General features: G+C 40.2%; 1 pseudogene; it reads right to left on the bottom strand.

Annotated features, from left to right (window-relative positions):
• Positions 1–6,440: 6,440 nt before the first annotated feature.
• On the bottom strand, positions 6,441–7,133 carry LOC149184319 (glucan endo-1,3-beta-glucosidase pseudogene; annotated as a pseudogene).
• Between the last annotated feature and the right edge of the window lie 9,972 nt (positions 7,134–17,105).

The following is a 17,105-nucleotide window of genomic DNA, read 5'->3' as shown; positions in this document are numbered from 1 at the left end:
TTGTGTATATGGTTATCTCTGTAATTTGTTGCGTTCCCGTTTAAGTTCAGATCAGTGGTATCAGAGCGGTCTGCTTTTTCTCTGTTTTTCTTTGCATGTCCCCAACGAGGTCGGGATATAAGGAGTTAGGGCTTGAACTGGTCAAACCTTTGCAAGACCAGCCTCGCAAATCCCGATAGCCTCCCATGACGGATGAGAAGAAAGACGAGGGGGCAGGAGATCCTATCAAAATCTTGCTCGAAGAATCACTCGAGCGGCAAAGGAACGCGATGATGGATAGCTTTGCACAGATCCTTTAGCGGCTACCCAAAGGCGACGCATCGGCTTCCAATAGCTACTCTGGGAATGCCACACCGTTTAAGGTACAAGCTAATTTTGAAATCCCCATCTTCGAGGGTTAAATAGATGTAGATGTTGTAGATAAATGATTAAATCTGCTAGATAAGTATTTTTCTGTTCATGAATTTTCAAGTCGGGAAAATATTGTTTTCGCTCTTCTAAAAGCAGCCCCCACGTCAAGGACTGGTGGGAAACCTACTGCGAGCAGAAGGATGAAAGTACAGGCTCACTATTTTCAGCCACACCCACTTGGAATGACTTCCGGGATGCCATCAAGGAGCAGTACTATCCTGTCGGAAGCTATGAGGACAAATACATCAAATGGACCACACTACGGCAGGGATGAGATCAAGATGTGTCGGAGTTCACAAACATTTTTCATACCCTTCGCACACAGTTGGGTATCAAAGATTCTGAGCTGCATCTGGTACTCAAATACCACGGCTGCCTACACAGATACATCTAGGAAGAGATGGGGTTCTTGAACATCTCCTCACTCGGCACAACATACCGATACGCTGTCAAAATCGAGCAGAAGTTCAAACAGAAGAAGCGAGACTTTGGATCTGCAAATCCAAAGCCCAAAGGACAAAGCCAAGGCGGGGTCACCCAAGACAACCCGTCGAAGCCGCAAGAAAAGAACAACACCACAAAGCCGAAGAAGGACACAGGAAAGTGGTGTGAGTTCCACAAGAGTCCCACTCATAACACAAGTGAGTGTCGGACCAAGCAGTTGCTGGTGGCCGAGTTGAAGGCTTCCGAATCAGATGCATGTTCTAACCTTGAGCCATAACCTGACAAGGGGAATGGCAAAGGGAAGCATATCATTGATGCGGATCCCAGCGCCACTATTGCCACTGCCAAGATCCAGAAGAATGAACCTGCAGATCCAGAAGAGGGGGAGCGTATTTTCCAGTCACAGATGTGGGTGAAGGGTTCACTACTACAATTCATTGTCGACAGTGGCAGCCAAAAGAACCTTACTTCAGCAGAGGTCCTGAAGCGGTTAGGCCTACCGACTACACCGCACCCGTAGCCGTACAACATAGGGTGGCTTCACGAAGTACAAGACCTGAAAGTTTGCCAGCAGTGCCACCTTCCCTACAGCATCAAACCCTTCACAGACGAGGCATTGTGTGATGTTACACCTCAGGATGTTTGTGATGTATTATTAGGCCAACCATACTTGTGGAGGAGACATGCTGTGTATGAGTCAAGGCCTCGTGCTGTCATTATTTCTTTGAATAATTCATTATACAGGATACCAGAGATAGCCCCACCTACTGCCACCTCTTTGATCACTACTAAGAAAGGCAACAAGCTCATCTCCCAGACTAGGAAATTCATCTGTCTGGTTCACTCCCAAAGTAAGGGGAAGATCGTTGCTACATCCATGACCCCTGCAAAGGGTTCCTCCACGCAGCAGCAGCAGCAAAGGGATACGGTCATGACAGAACACAGGAACAACTTCTCCTCACCCACAGGGGTACCACACAAGTTTCAGGTGGGCGACAAATTTTGGTTACATCTGCAGAGAGAACGCCTTACCAGGACCCATCAGAAACTCAGACCACTCAGACATGGTCCTTACACCAGTACCAAGGCTACGAGCAACAATGCTTTGAATCACAGCATTCCTCCATTCCTTCGCTTGCATCGAGTGTTCAATGTGGACCATCGTCGCCCATGCTTTCCACCATTTCTGGACACATCACAGATTGCAGAACAGCTCAGCAGAAGCTTCCTCATCTCAAGGAGGAACTCAACACAATGGGGACCATTGCTTCCTAAGGGGGGAGGAATGATTCAGGTGGATGTTGATGGCCACCCACCTATCCCATTTGGATCCCCACAACTATCTCTTTCAGTCCTTTCAGTTTCCTAAATTGCAACACAGTTTACTAGTTTTAGCAGTTTTTTGGGTCCTGAACTTCCGGAGCCGTTTTGAGGCCCTAAACGACGTTTTTTTGGGAATCTGGAGAAACATGGGACCATGGACCAATGTTGCTTCCCATAGTGGTAGTGCTTGTATAGATCTTTCTAACGAGCTATTGTACACGTCAAACGGAGATCGTATGCCAAAGTTACGACCCCGGGAAATTGATGTACCAATTTACCCAAATGGGGCCCACAATTGGCGTTTCATCTTCTAGGGTTAGGTTTTGGAATGTTAAGGGTTTTCCATTGTTTCTCAACAATAAATAGGCCTTCGAGCCTCATTGTAACACTGTTCAGAACAGTTCAAAGGCATGTAGCCACCACATCTCTTCTCAGAGATAAGCTACCATCGCCCTAGCTAGTTTATTTCCATTACTGTTTGTAAGCATATTTCAGTATTTTCCATTAATGAAATGAAGTATTATTTCCGCTGCATCTTTGTGTATATGGTTATCTCTGTAATTTGTTGTGTTCCTGTTTAAGTCCAGATCAGCAAAAAAAATGAAAATTTTTGTACTTGAAAAACAAAAACACAAACTTGAAAAACACTCAAAACTATACATTTCATGAAGAAAACAAAGAAGAAGAAGAAGACAACTTGAAACATGGTTTCATAACCAATATCTAAAAAAAATGTGCATACTTAAGGCATAAAAAAAGAAGAAGAAGATTAAAGTGTAAAAAATATCCAAAATAAAAATTTAAAAAATTGTTGATGGTCCATAACACTTTTCAAATTTCGCATGAAAATCATGAACAGTTTAAAAATATTATCCATACTTAATAATAAAAAAGTTTAAATTATAAAAAATAAACCTAAACAAAGGGGGTTGATGTTGCATCAACACTTTTCAAAATTGGCATGAAAATCACTAACATTTAAAATAAATGTGCATATTTAATAAGTGGTAGTGAACTTGAAGAATCCAACAAGAGATTGGACAAAGAGGATAGCTGAAGTGTTCTCAAGAGAGAGTGAGAGATTGCAGAAACCTAGAAGGAGCAAAGGTGTTGCTCAGGAGGGGGTTCCAGATAGAGGACCGTGCTTACCAAAAGACTAAGTGAGGAGAGCTTAGTGAGGTAAGATCGCAATAAGGAGGACTTGCTGCTGCAAAGGCTTGTTGCAGAGGAGTGAGGAGCTCATGGAAAGAGAGGATAAGAAGATGACTACAGATAGTGAGTGCAGAGGTTCAGAAAGAATCCACAATAGAAGGAAAGATGCCAAAGTAAATGGCATGAAGATGAATCAAGGAGAGTTTGACAGAGAGAGAGCTGAGATAGATTTCCAGATTGGAATATTTATGGAGATGCTGCAAAGAAGTGATGAAGACCAAAAGCATGGTTGGACCATGAGGAAGAGAGTAAAGTGGCAGAGGCTACGAGAAAAGAGAAATCAGCAAGTGAAGTTAGAGATAACAGAAGAATTGAGAAAGATTAAGTAAATATTGAGTTCTCAAGAGGAACTAGAGGAACTCAGAGAAGCAGAAGCAGGAATAGAAGTTTCCATTTGCAGACCAGAACAAGGTGAAATGTTGGGTGAAGAGGATAATGAGAGATCAGCTGAAGATCTCATGGATTATTGGCATAGTTCAGAACAATTCGAAGATATGTTGACAAGGGAAGCAGATGAGGCAATGAAGCCTTGTGATTTTAATTCTCATAGTTTGTGTATGTTTGTAGGATATACAGAGGATGATGGACAGTCTGGTGAAACTGTCACAAATAGGAATGAAGCTCTTGAGGTGAAGTATGATGGAGAATCCCTTTTAGAGGAAGAAGGTGTTGATCTATTGCAGCAGAAGGAGTTCATAGATGAAATTATGTTTGTTGTGAAACAATCAAAATGAAGTTGATATGGAATAGAAGTCTAATGACAATGCCATAGTGGTATTCCAAGAAGGTAAACAAATGAATTTTTTTAATAAAATTGATGAAAGAAGTTTGCAATATGATAGTGCAGAAGACATGATAACTCTGGAGGATTGCCAGGAAAAGAATGAATCTAAGAATGGAAGTTGTGAAGAACTACTCGAGAGATTTCCTAAGGAAATAGAACTCTTGGAAAGACTGCTCAAGGAACCTGAAGGAGAAATGAAGCTCTTATAACATGATAGAGAAAAGGATATGATTACTATGCATGGTGTGGAAGACAACATTAATAAATATGATGCTGAAATCAGAGAAATTGAGCAGAGATTATTTGAAGGTGAGATGAAAGATCAGGAGCAATAGGGAAGTTATGTCCTCAGAGACATGAAGGAGACAGAAGTATTAATCCAACAAGATGAAGATGGAAGGAACCAATAATTTTAAAGGGATGATCAGCTATATGAGAAGGAATTTGAGGAAGGCATTAGATTGCACAAGTATAACAACTGGAAGGAGAATGAAGAACAAGAGATTAGCCTGGCAGTATAAAGAAAGACAAACGAAGATCGAAGATACAGATGGAGAATGAAGAAAAGAGTCAAGTGGAAGCTATTGCAACAGAGGTGGAATGGCAAGCTGATGAACGAGTTCAGGGAACTTGAATAAATTTGTATTGATTTGTTAAAGAAGGAAAGACTCAGAGAAATGGAGTCACAACAAGAAGGATTTGCTGAAATCCAAAAGATCTATGATGGAGGATTGGTGCTTGAAGCATCAAAAGAAAATGGAAGGTATTTTACTTTGAAAATTGAAGGTTGTTGTGTCTTTGCAAGTCATATAGACTTGAGGAAAGACAAGCAGTTATTGTAAACTGTTATATTAACGGGTGGAGAGATGACTACTCATAGTCATATGCAGAATAAGGTGGAAAGTTACAACCAAGTGAAAGAAGATGTCCAGTCAGGTGATATCCAAAGGATAAGTCAAAAGGAGGATGACAAGAAAATTATTGAGATCAAAGGATACACTGAAGTAAGGTGACAGTTTAGTGTTATCATAAGTGAAGGGAACAACGTAGATATGATTTTTCAAAAGTTAAAGGAAGGAAACTCACATAATCATGTGATGCAAAGAGAAGAGAATTTGTTAAACATAGTTGTAGTAAATTATGTAGATATTAAACAATGATTGAAGATCATTGACCTTGAAGGAAGCCAGAGTAAACAACGACTAAAGATAGATGATGTAGACAATGAATATTGTGCAGAACATTTCAAAGAAATTCCAATCGAGATGGCAGATTTGTGGTAAAATTCAAGTCTTTTGAAAAAGAGGCAAGGAAACCAAGGAATAAGTGATCAAATTGTACAACGAGAACTGAATAAGGATGAAGAAGTTGTCGTGAATGTCAAATATGGAAAAAAAGTTGCATAAATGTTGGCATAATGAGGAAGCAACGTAAGGCATTTGTGGTTATTGACTTGATTAATTTTGATGAAGATTCATATGCAGGAACAACGCAATGTGAAGTCAATCTGAACCAAGAAGTTAATTCTGAAGAACAGATCGAATTAATGAAGGGTGAGATTAGAATGTCTCAGAAATAAGAAATGGTGTGGAATCTACCGTATGGGAGTGTTGAATTAGAAATGAGTTCAAGAGTTGATAGTAACAAGATTACTATTATACTACAAGGGTTTATTGATGAAGAAGAGGATGAAGATGACATTTCAGGAGTAGACAAATATAATGCCATAATCCTTAAGAGTTCAAAAATGAAGTTATTGGAAGAAGAAATATTCCAAGTAGCTAAACAAGCAGGAAAAATTCAGAGATTTCAAGAAATTTGTGAAGTTAGAGGTATGCTCAAAATTGAAGTAAGAAGTAGTGAGGTCATTGTAGAGGATCAATCCAAAGTGTGATCCTTCAATAAACAATTATAGGTATACTGTAACGGCACTTTAAGAAGGAAGGAGGATGTTTATTAATGCAACATCCTCTATAGATTTATATCATTGCATTTTGCATACAAATAATTAAGGAGAATTGAGTTGCGGTCAATTTGGAGAAAAGTTGACAGATTATGCAGGACTTTGATCAGGGTTGAAGAGCCCAAAGTGACGCTCTATCTCGTCCCCTGTTTTCTGGTCTTCATTGAAAAGAGCGAAGATATACGTCTCGATGTTCGTACCCGGCCTCTTGGGTGTCCCTGAATTCGATAAAACATGTTGGATGAGATTGTTATTATAAGCCTCAACATTCTCAGTTGTGGCCGCATCCGTGCCAGCAGAAGGTCATCCGCTTTCAGTAACAATGAGCGGGATGTTGGAATATCCCAAGGCTTCCATTACGAATAAAATAGAATCCACCATCGCATCGAACAAATTGTTGTAGCTATGATCTCCGTCTGGCACCACCGTAGCCGTGGGCTGAAAGAGAGTGTAGTCCAGATGAATGTTGTTGTTGTCGCCAACGTAGCTGAAATATGGATAGACATTGGCCATGAATGGAGCCCCATTATCTGACAGAAATTTGAGTATAGAACTCATGGTATCTTTCACATCGTCACTGAATGCTCGCTGTGAAGGCGGGTAACTGTTGCCTATAACATTGAACGCATGGGGGGTAGAGACCTTGATGTTCTGCAGATTGGCGTTCTGGATCGCGGTTTGAATGTTTTTCATGGCAGGAACTAGATACGATACGTATTGCGAGCTAGGCAAAACCTCGTTTCCCACCGCAATATATTTGATACTGGTGCAGGAATAGGGGACAATATTTTCATTAACCCAAGCATTTTCTGAGTCCTGGCTGGAGGAGATGGCCTGCAAATCGTTGTTACTGACTGCTACAATTACATCGATCCCAGAATTTGCAAAAGCATTCAATGCACCACTCTCTGGACCGAAAATCTTCATTTTCCCGATGTTGTGGCCATTCAGCAATGTTACCACCTGGTCTGCAGATGGCAGATTGTCTTCGAGCATTCCCTAGTTCACTCCTATTTTATCACCATCTGCACAACCAATTGAAGAAAGATAATCAGTTTAATACAACTCAATCGATGTTAAGTCTTGAATAACAATTTCATTTCAAAAATTAAAGAATAGTTGGGTAATGCTAATTTACCAGTGACGATTGCACAACAGAAGACGGCAATCAACCCAACCAAGATTCTCTTCACCTATTCATTAGACGCTGTCATATTTCTCAGAGGAAATGAGAGACTTGAGAAACTCTCCCATGAGGAAGTCCATTTATAGGAAGCTCGACTTCTCTCCACAACCATTGTAGACAAAGTTGGATACCGTACCGTGTGGGATGGGTTGCAGCCTACAACCTGTAAATGTGTTAGAAAACCTGCACAGATGAATCTAGCTAGTAAAGGTTGAACGCACAGCTTTGCAAAGCAAAAACACTAAAAGAAAATCGAAAGAAGAGAAGAATGATTCATTCGAAAATATGTTACAATGCTCATGATATAGCATCATTGGGTGAAAATCCCAAGGTAATGCACTATAGTGGTGATCAATGAGAAGACTCAACACCTACAACAAGTTCCAGAGATAACTAGTCAGTTCGGAGTTAAAGAAGGAGCAAATCAAGGAGTAAATCATGCAAAAGGAATTTTGCATGCAATCCTAATCTCTAACTAAGAGTCCGCATGTGGTTGTGTAGTAGTTCCAACATGCAAAAGGAATCTTGCATGCAGTCACATGCTCTAACTAAAAGTCTACATGTAGGTGTGCAGTAGTTCCAACACCCCCCCTGAACACCACTATGGGGAAAAATAGAAAATGGGCCCTAGCAACTAAGGCCAAAGGTCACCCAAAATACAGTGCAACTTGTACTAAAATTGAGGAAAGAGGGAAAACCTCGTGGGAAAAACCCCCACTCAAAATACAATGTAATCAAAAGAAAAGAGGAAGAAAAATATAGTTGCTAAGCAATCGCGTCCTTCACTCCAAGACGATCGCGCAAAGAGCGAAACTTCTGCTCAGTGAATGTCTTGGTGAAGATGTCTGCAGTCTGTTCTGCTGAAGGACAGAACTGCAAATAAATGACCTGATCATGTACTAAGTCTCTGATGTAGTGCATATGGATCTCTATGTGCTTCGTCCACTGCCACTGTACTGGATCCCTGCAAAATTTGAGAGTGCTCTAGTTGTCACACCAGATGACAATGGGCTGGTGGAACTGGACGCCCAACTCAGTGAGGAAGTGTTGTAGCCACAGAGCCTGAATGGTGATGTTGACTACTCCTCGGTACTCAGCCTTAGCTGAAGAGAGAGCAATAGCAGCCTGCTTCTTGCTCGACCAGCAGATAGGGCCAGATCCTAGACTGAGTGAATATCCGGAGGTGGACTTGCGATCAATGTTGTCTCCCGCCCAATCAGAATCTGTGAAGCCAAGGAGATTCAATGCAGTGCCTGCTGCATAGTGAATCCCGAAGGTGAAGGTGAAGGTGATGGTAGATCTCTGGTCTGGAGTGGGTGAGGTACAATAAGCTCCCCACTAGCTGTCGGTAGAGAGTGCTGTCAACTAATGGAGTGTCACCTCCATCCTCAAGGCGGACCCCAAACAGAAAAGGAGTCGGTGCTGGCTTGCAGTCAGTCATGCGAAATCTCTTGAGGAGATCCCGTGCATACTTAGCCTGAGAGAGTTTGATGCCTGTGGCATTCTGGCTGATCTCAAGACCAAGAAAGAAGTGTAATGGACCCATGTCCGTCATCAAGAACCTATCATTCAAGGCCCTCTTGACTGTAGCAATGGCTGAAGTCGAGCTGCCAGTGATTAGGAGATCATCTACATACAAAACTAAGATAAGAAGAGAATCATGTGTCCTAAGCATGTAAACATTCGGATCAGACTTACATCTTTCAAAGTTTTGTGATAAGAGAAAAGAATCCATCTTCGCGTACCAAGCTCTCGGGGCCTGCTTAAGTCCGTAGAGAGATTTCTTTAGTCTGCAGACCAAAGATGAATCCTGAATGAAACCATGTGGCTGCTACATGTAGATCTCCTCAGATAGGTCTCCGTGAAGAAAGGCATTCTTCACATCCATCTGATGTACTTCCCACCGTTGGGCAGCCGCAATGGCAAGTGTAAGGTGTATGGAATCCATCTTTGCTACTGGAGCAAAGGTCTCGTCATAATCAATGCCATGCACTTGTTGGAAGCCTTTGGCTACTAGCCTTGCTTTCCGTCTGGTGATTTGCCCATCTGCAGCACTCTTGGTCCTGTAGACCCATTTGCATCGGACAAGTTTCCTTCCTGAAGGAAGGGGGACCAGATCCCAAGTCTGGTTCTTGAGGAGGGAATTATACTCCTCCTCCATGGTGGACTCCCAAGATGGATGCCCAACAGCCTCAGCATAAGACTGTGGATCAGAAGACTGAACCAAATGACAATGCCAGGAGGGCGATGGTTCAGTGGCAGTGAGGACAAGAGGAGGCTCAATAAATTCTGAGCTAGTCCTCTGCAGATCAGAATTATCCCCCACAAGACCATTTCTAGCAGCTGGTTGGTCTTGTGCATATATCTCACGTAAGCTCCTTGTTCTCTGATTTATGATAGGGGAATATGATTCAATACTGGAAGCCCGATCTGGGTTTGGATGTGGATCATCATTTGCATGCACTAGATTTTTATCTGAAGACTCTATCTTTGCATCTGCATGCTCTTCCTCAGCATCTGCATGATCTGTATCTGCATCTGAATGCACTGAGTCATTATCTCGGACATGAGGTAGATAAAAAGTGTCTGCATGCGGTGCTTGAGGTGCATGCGAGAGACTTTCCTCAACTTTGACAGTTCGCTCAATGATGAGCTTTTCTGTAGAGGGAATCGGGAGTCGATATCCCTTCACACCATTAGGGTATCCAACAAATATGCACTTAATGCTCTGTGGATCAAGATCTTTCCTCTTTTCAGAGGTGATTCGGGCCCATGATCGAGAGCTGAAAACATGGAGGTGAGTGACCTCTGGTTTAGTGCCGCTCCAAGCCTCAAAGGGGGTATGATCCTTGACAGACCTATGAGGAGATCTGTGCTGGATGTAGTTAGCACAATTAAGTGCTTCGGCCCAGAGCTTATGAGGCAGTGAATTGGCATGCAACATGCAGGAAGCCATCTCTTTGAGAGATCGATTCTTTCTCTCAGCAACTCTGTTCTGCTGCGGAGTGTATGGAACTGTGTACTGCAACTGTATGCCGGACTGAAGGCAAAGGTTCCGAAGTGCTGTGTTAACATATTCCCCCCCATTGTCTGTACGGAGGGCTTTGATCTTTCTCTCTGACAGTGTCTCAACTAGTGCTTTGAAATCTTCAAACTGCTCAAAAACTTCAGATTTGTTCCTGAGAAGATACACCCAAGTATACCGTGAGAAATCATCAATAAATGTAAGAACATACCTTGCTTTGTTGATGGAAGGATGAGGAAAAGGCCCATGAGATCACTATGGATCAGATCTAGAGGAGAGGATGCTCTGTGAGTCTTGACGGTGTCAAACTTTTCTCTGGGATGTTTGCCAAGAACACACCCTTCAAAAACTCCTTTGGAGAAACTAATATTTGGCAAGCCTTCCACCATCTCATTCTTTCTTAGCTGCTGCATATACCTATAATTTAAGTGACCAAACCTCTCGTGCCAAAGCCTACTACTATCATCAGCATGTGTAAGCAATAAGGAGGATTCAGATTCAATAAATTTAGAAAATGTATACAGTTTGGCTCCATTGTTTACCTCACCAGTTGCAATTTTGGCATTGCTATGTAGATCATATATGTTCAATGCATCTAGAGTGAATTCCACTCTCTTTCCGGTGCCGAAATGAGTGATCTGATAAACTGAAAGTAGGTTTACCGAAATTTTTGGAACATGAAGCACATCTTCAAAGCTTCCGTGTAAAAGTTCCACTCTACCTTTTCCGGTGACCTCAATAGGTGAGTCATCTCCCATGAGGATGGGAGGTCCTTTGCATGCATCCAAAGAGGAATAGACTTCCTTTGCAGCAGCCATATGATGTGATGCACCAGAATCTATAATCCATGCATCAGGAGAAGAATTAATTGCAACTAAAGCATGAAAATTGTTACCTTTCCTGTGTGGCGGATCCTCAGTTTTCTTCTTGGCGCCCTGAGGGATGTGGTCCCCAAGGTTGTGCTTCTGAAGGATTTCTGCCATTTGGTCAATTTGTTTCTTCATGCAAGAGGATTCTGGATGGAATCCTCTTTGACAGTAGGTGCATTTGTTTCCTTTCTTCCCTTTCTCATTTCTCGAGCCAAAGGAGTCATTGAAGGGCTTGGTGTACCCTTCCTTATTTGGATGGGAATGTGCTTTTCCTTTGTCTTTTTGCTGTTGATTTTTCTGATTTTAATCAGATCTGTGATTTTTATTGTGGCTGCCATCATGCATAGCAAGTGCATGTGCTTTTGGAGGTTTGATTTTCCCCATGCCAATGAGTTTATCATGCTCAAAAATAAGGGACTCCATAAATTCTTTGAGAGAAGGCATAGTGTAGGATTTACCTGTTGCGAGCCTTACTGAATGAAATGTAGACACAAAGATGGAGTATTTCGGTCCGAGCTTTGACATAATAGAGAGAACTTGGCGACTCTCTTCCTTGGATTTGTCAATTCCACAACCCTTGAGTTGCAGCAATAGATCATTATATTTGGTGAATAAGTCTTGAATTCTGTCATAGTTCCGTGGATCCAATGATAGCAGATCCACTTCGAGCAGATGTCCTTTCATCTCATCCTGCTTCCCGTAGAGCTCTTCAACCTTTTTCCAAATCTCATTGGGAGTATTACAGGCAGATAGATGAAACTGCAACTCTGGAGAGATGCACATGCATATGGATCCGTGGGCCTCATCCATACGGTTGAGGTACTTGGATTTCTATATGGCTGAAGTGGTTCCACTTTTGTAGCCATGGTAATCCTGTACAACCCTTTATGATGAAGGTATTGAGCCATTTGGTCCTTCCATTCATGATAGTTGTACGGTGTTAGGATCGATGCTTTGTGAAACTCCATTCTGTCAATCTTCGATCTCCAAGCTATAATTCTTGCAAAATAAAGTACTGATGCGCATTTTATCTAGCAACCTGTGGGCTCTGATACCATGTAAATGTGTTAGAAAACCTGCACAGATGAATCTAGCTAGTAAAGGTTGAACACACAGCTTTGCAAAGCAAAAACACTAAAAGAAAATCGAAAGAAGAGAAGAATGATTCATTCGAAAATATGTTACAATGCTCATGATATAGCATCACTGGGTGAAAATCCAAAGGTAATGCACTATAGTGGTGATCAATGAGAAGACTCAACACCTACAACAAGTTCCGGAGATAACTAGTCATTTGCGAAGTTAAAGAAGGAGCAAATCAAGGAGTAAATCATGCAAAAGGAATTTTGCATGCAATCCCAATCTCTAACTAAAAGTCCGCATGTGGGTGTGTAGTAGTTCCAACATGAAAAAGGAATCTTGCATGCAGTCACATGCTCTAACTAAGCGTCTGCATGTAGGTGTGTAGTAGTTCCAACACGACCATTGACTGTTTCATCGTGGTAGTCTCCTAGGTGGTAGGGTTGCAGCCTACCACCATTGAATTTTTCACTAAATATGTGAAAGAACGAGAGCCGTCGGCACCCTTAGTCTTCGCCAGTGCAAAGAATTCCAATCTACAACTTTCAAGGTTTAGAAAGAACCAGCTTAGTCTGCAAGAATCGCATAGTTTATTCGTAAGAGTTGTTATTGGCATGCAGCACGATCATAGTTAATATTTATATGCGCGTCAATCGATTCGAGGAAAGTCAATGGTTTAATGAGCATGGGCATATTTTTAAGAGTTACACGATAGAAGAGTTTTTTTTTAAAAGAGAGATTAAAGATTTTTATATTCATGCCTCGCAATTATAATGGGCTTAAAATATTCTAAAGGTTTTGTTCAAGTGTTTTAGCCAAGGCCTAGTATATTGTAATCCGTTTATCCAACTAATTTTTGAGTTTAATTTAGTTGCTATTAATAATTTTTTTTTCTCATAATATTTGTTAATTATAAAAATAAGTTTTAATTTTTATGAAAAATATATTGTAATTTTATCATTTCTTAAAATTTTTGATAGGTTATTTTATAGATTTTTTAAATTTATTCGTCAGAAATAAAAGATTAATTTGAAAAAAAAAAAAAACTCATTTAAAAAAAACTCACAGTAACTTCTGTCGAAAATATTAATGATCAAAACATGCACGCATTTCAGGATCCAGTAAACGTCGGGTGGATTTTCAAATCCTCACAACTTGTCAAATTGATGATATTTTTGAATTTTTCATACCTTTCATTTGAAATTCTAATCAAATTTGTAAGCGTCATACTTCCACTTATTTGAAAACTTACAAATTTATTCTAGAACACAAAATAAATCGCCCAATGAAAACTAAATCAAATATACAGTGCCTGCTAAAAATCAAATATACAGCAAGTGCAAAAAATTAACGTTGTTTTCTGTTGTGAAGTTTGAAACTTTGGCACCTGTTCCTCTATATTGAGACTTTTATTGAAATTATCCCACTTTGCCTCTAAGTAAATTAGTGTGGGTTTTATTGGTTGTGCAGAGGTAGTAGGCATTTCAACCTTCTTTCTAGCTGAAGCTTCTTTAGCTATATTTTGTGTAGATTGGGCTGTATCCTTGATGCTTCTACTTTTTCCATTTTGTGATGACTATCGCGATTCCCCGATAGATTTTTCTTGAGACTCTGCCTCATAATTAGATTTGTAATATTCTTTGGAGTCACCTGCTATAGTCACACCGGGAGTTGGCTCCCTTATTGGTTCAGTTAATAATTGGTCGAATGGGACCATTGCCAGCCTTCTTTCTCCGTAACTATAAAAATTTTCCAGATCTTCTTGGTCAAAAAGTAGTTGTGCCATATGCTTCACCTCTACAAAGGTGCTTTTCCGCAAAAAGGTATCATCAAAAACATCCTCCTCATTACTGAATACTTTTATTTTCACCAAAGCAGTGAAATTCTTGACAATGCCAAATGAGTCATACTGTCGTCTAGGGAATTTGGGTAATTGCAGAGATAGCATGTTCTCTTCTTCTTTGAATGTGTGTCCCAAGTCGTGTAGTGCAAGTGATCCGCACTGTACATGGAATGAAAGTCAAATGGCCTTCTTTGATTCTTTCAGTGTATGGCTCATTCCTCCCTCACTAGCTGTCTTGTATGCTATCTCCCTAGCCATCAATCTATCTGGAACATAGTATGGGAGGATGTGGGGGGGGAAGTGAGGCTGCCAAAAACTCTGATATATGTAAATGATTCCTCCCCTAACCATTTTTCCACTAGGAGGATGCCAATTTCAACTTCTTCGAAAAACCTGGGGGCGTCTCAATTATAAAGCTGCTTGTGAATAGGGAGCATGACTCCATGGCAAATATTGAAAAGACGTGGTTGAAAATTGGATTCCCTCATGACCTTGTGGTACACATGAATGGGAAGTGGATTTCGAACAGTCCTTTTCCATCCCATAATGGGGAGATTTGAACTAAAACAAATAACATCCATAACATAGGCACTCATAAAAAATGGAGGGTAAACCCTCGAAGTAATACTTCTTCTCCTTCTATACTCGATAATTGCTTTTGCTAAATTGAATGACAAGATTTAGGCCCAATTCATTATAGTTGCGTTAACGACTGCCTCTATTAACGACAACCACTCTGGGGAGAACTTAGTACTATCAGGTCTGCCAAACAGTCTACATAACATAGCCACATCAAAACTATAAGGGGGAAAACTTGATGCAGTAGTGTAAACACAATATTTTTAATGCAGGAGTTGAGAACCAAAAAGGTCTGGATGAATTTTAAGAAAGGCATCAAAAAGTGGGAAACTTTGATAGGGAGGGAAGTTAAAATAGTATAACACAAGAAAATGCAAAAGCACGGCATTGGAACCATCTACACAAATGAAAATGAGTTGAAATGGAAAATGTAAAAGGGACAATTAAACGATCAAAATCAAATGCAACAATTTAATGCTAGACTTGAGAGAATACGCGCATCGATAACATCCATGGGATTATAAGCCGAGGAAACCACTAACCCCGCATTGAAGCTAGCTATGACTTAGGTAGTCCTCTAGGGTTCTCGTCTCTTTGATCTCCAATTCAATGATTGACTATAATCGCCTGGGCTAAAAGGAAAGGGAAAAGTGTTACACTATTCTAATACCCATCTCTTGCATGTCTTGAGGAAGGGAAAAACACACTAAATGAACCAATCAAATACTTTGTCCATTATCAAATTAACGAAAATCTTTGTTTACTTCGATGCCACAACCTCTCGCGTTCCTCAAAACACGCTTTGACACCCATTTCCTGCAAAGCTCAAAGAAGGTTAGAACAAGCTCAAATAATTGTCTGATCACTTAGTCCACTTTTGGATTGACATACAAATTTTTGTACACCCACATCATAATCACTCACTGGGGCATCGTCGGAACATTTTTTACTTGTTCGTAAAATGTGTAAGATCCATTGATCCTTCTAGGTTGACAATCAATGAGAATGTGCCTTCCTTGAGCAGAGACGATGTGAGGGTTCAACTAATGTTAAGATTTGGATTTGGATGCATCTTAGCTAAAAGGGAAGAGGTTAAAATGGCTAAGTTCAAGAATAGCCACTTAAAAAATGAAATAACAAACATAGTGACACACCAAACACAAATATCATTATATATTTTTATTGATTTGACAATGGTTACATATATGGAAATATATCACCAACTGGATATGGTGTAGGTGGATCTCATTAACTAAAAATAACTAGTGAAACTCACAACAATTAACACCTTGTACCACACCTATAAGCATTAAGTCTAAGTCTCTCCCTTAATTCTTACATTACGAATATCAAAAATCACAAATTACAATACTGAAATTAAACATTGATGTTTATCTAATCTAGTCATCATAGCACTTTCACCCACTTTGGCATCTCACACACTACGCTCTTTCTCCACCACAACGTCGAGCTTAACACTTGACCCATTTAAGATAAAACCGCTTTTGACCATCATTGTCATACTTATAAAATTAACAATATTGACACACTCGACTCGTTGGGGTTTCTGCAAGAAAAATATTCAAGTAACTCAATCAATCTATGGACATGCATCTGTTTGTTGAATACATGGTCTTTCAACGTATTCACTAGTTATTTAGGAAGATCGTCTAGATATTAAATGTATTCAAAAGTAAATTGTACAATATGGCCTCTGAAACGCATGCACGGAATAACTTGTAAACTGATGTTTCTTGCTCCAGATGATGGCACCCATGTATAACATAGCATAAACATATTCAAATCAATGATGTTCTTGCATCACCATATGCAGCAAAACGCACAAATTTGAATTATGTTACTATGCTCTATAATTTTGGCTCTTCGTAATTCATTACAAATAAATATACAAGAGTGAACTTTGCCCACCACTAAATAAATTTCAAACCCACACCCCATAATTATTTTCAATTGAAAGCTTCCAAAGCAATCAACAATATACAATGATCGCGAAGCTACGAGCACGCACGTGGACTTTCGGTTTTTTATTCTTTTACTTCCCCACGGCTTTTAAAGAAGAAAGACAACGCTCCCAAGATGAGAAAATATCCTAGCCCTTCATTTAGCCAAAAAATATGGTTCATTCAATGACCATAAATTCAAGTCTCTAGGGTTTCTTCCAGTCATAGGAACCATGAGGCTAAAGGAAATTTTACCACTCAAAACCACCTTGAAACAAGATTGGAGATTCACAATATAATAATGAAATACAAAAAAAGAAAAAAGTAATTACACCAACAAGGGTAAGCAATTAACCAAGTCATGATTGACTCTTCTAGTCATTGAACAACAAGTTCACCTATATCCCCTAGTAAAACGTCATGTG

This window comes from Pinus tabuliformis, chromosome 3_2, assembly GCF_031772625.1.
Source record: "Pinus tabuliformis cultivar Carrire ecotype Pingquan chromosome 3_2, CPIR1, whole genome shotgun sequence".
Lineage (NCBI taxonomy): Eukaryota > Viridiplantae > Streptophyta > Pinopsida > Pinales > Pinaceae > Pinus > Pinus tabuliformis.
Note: the sequence above shows the minus strand (reverse complement) of the source record. Positions and strands in the feature narration are given on the sequence as shown.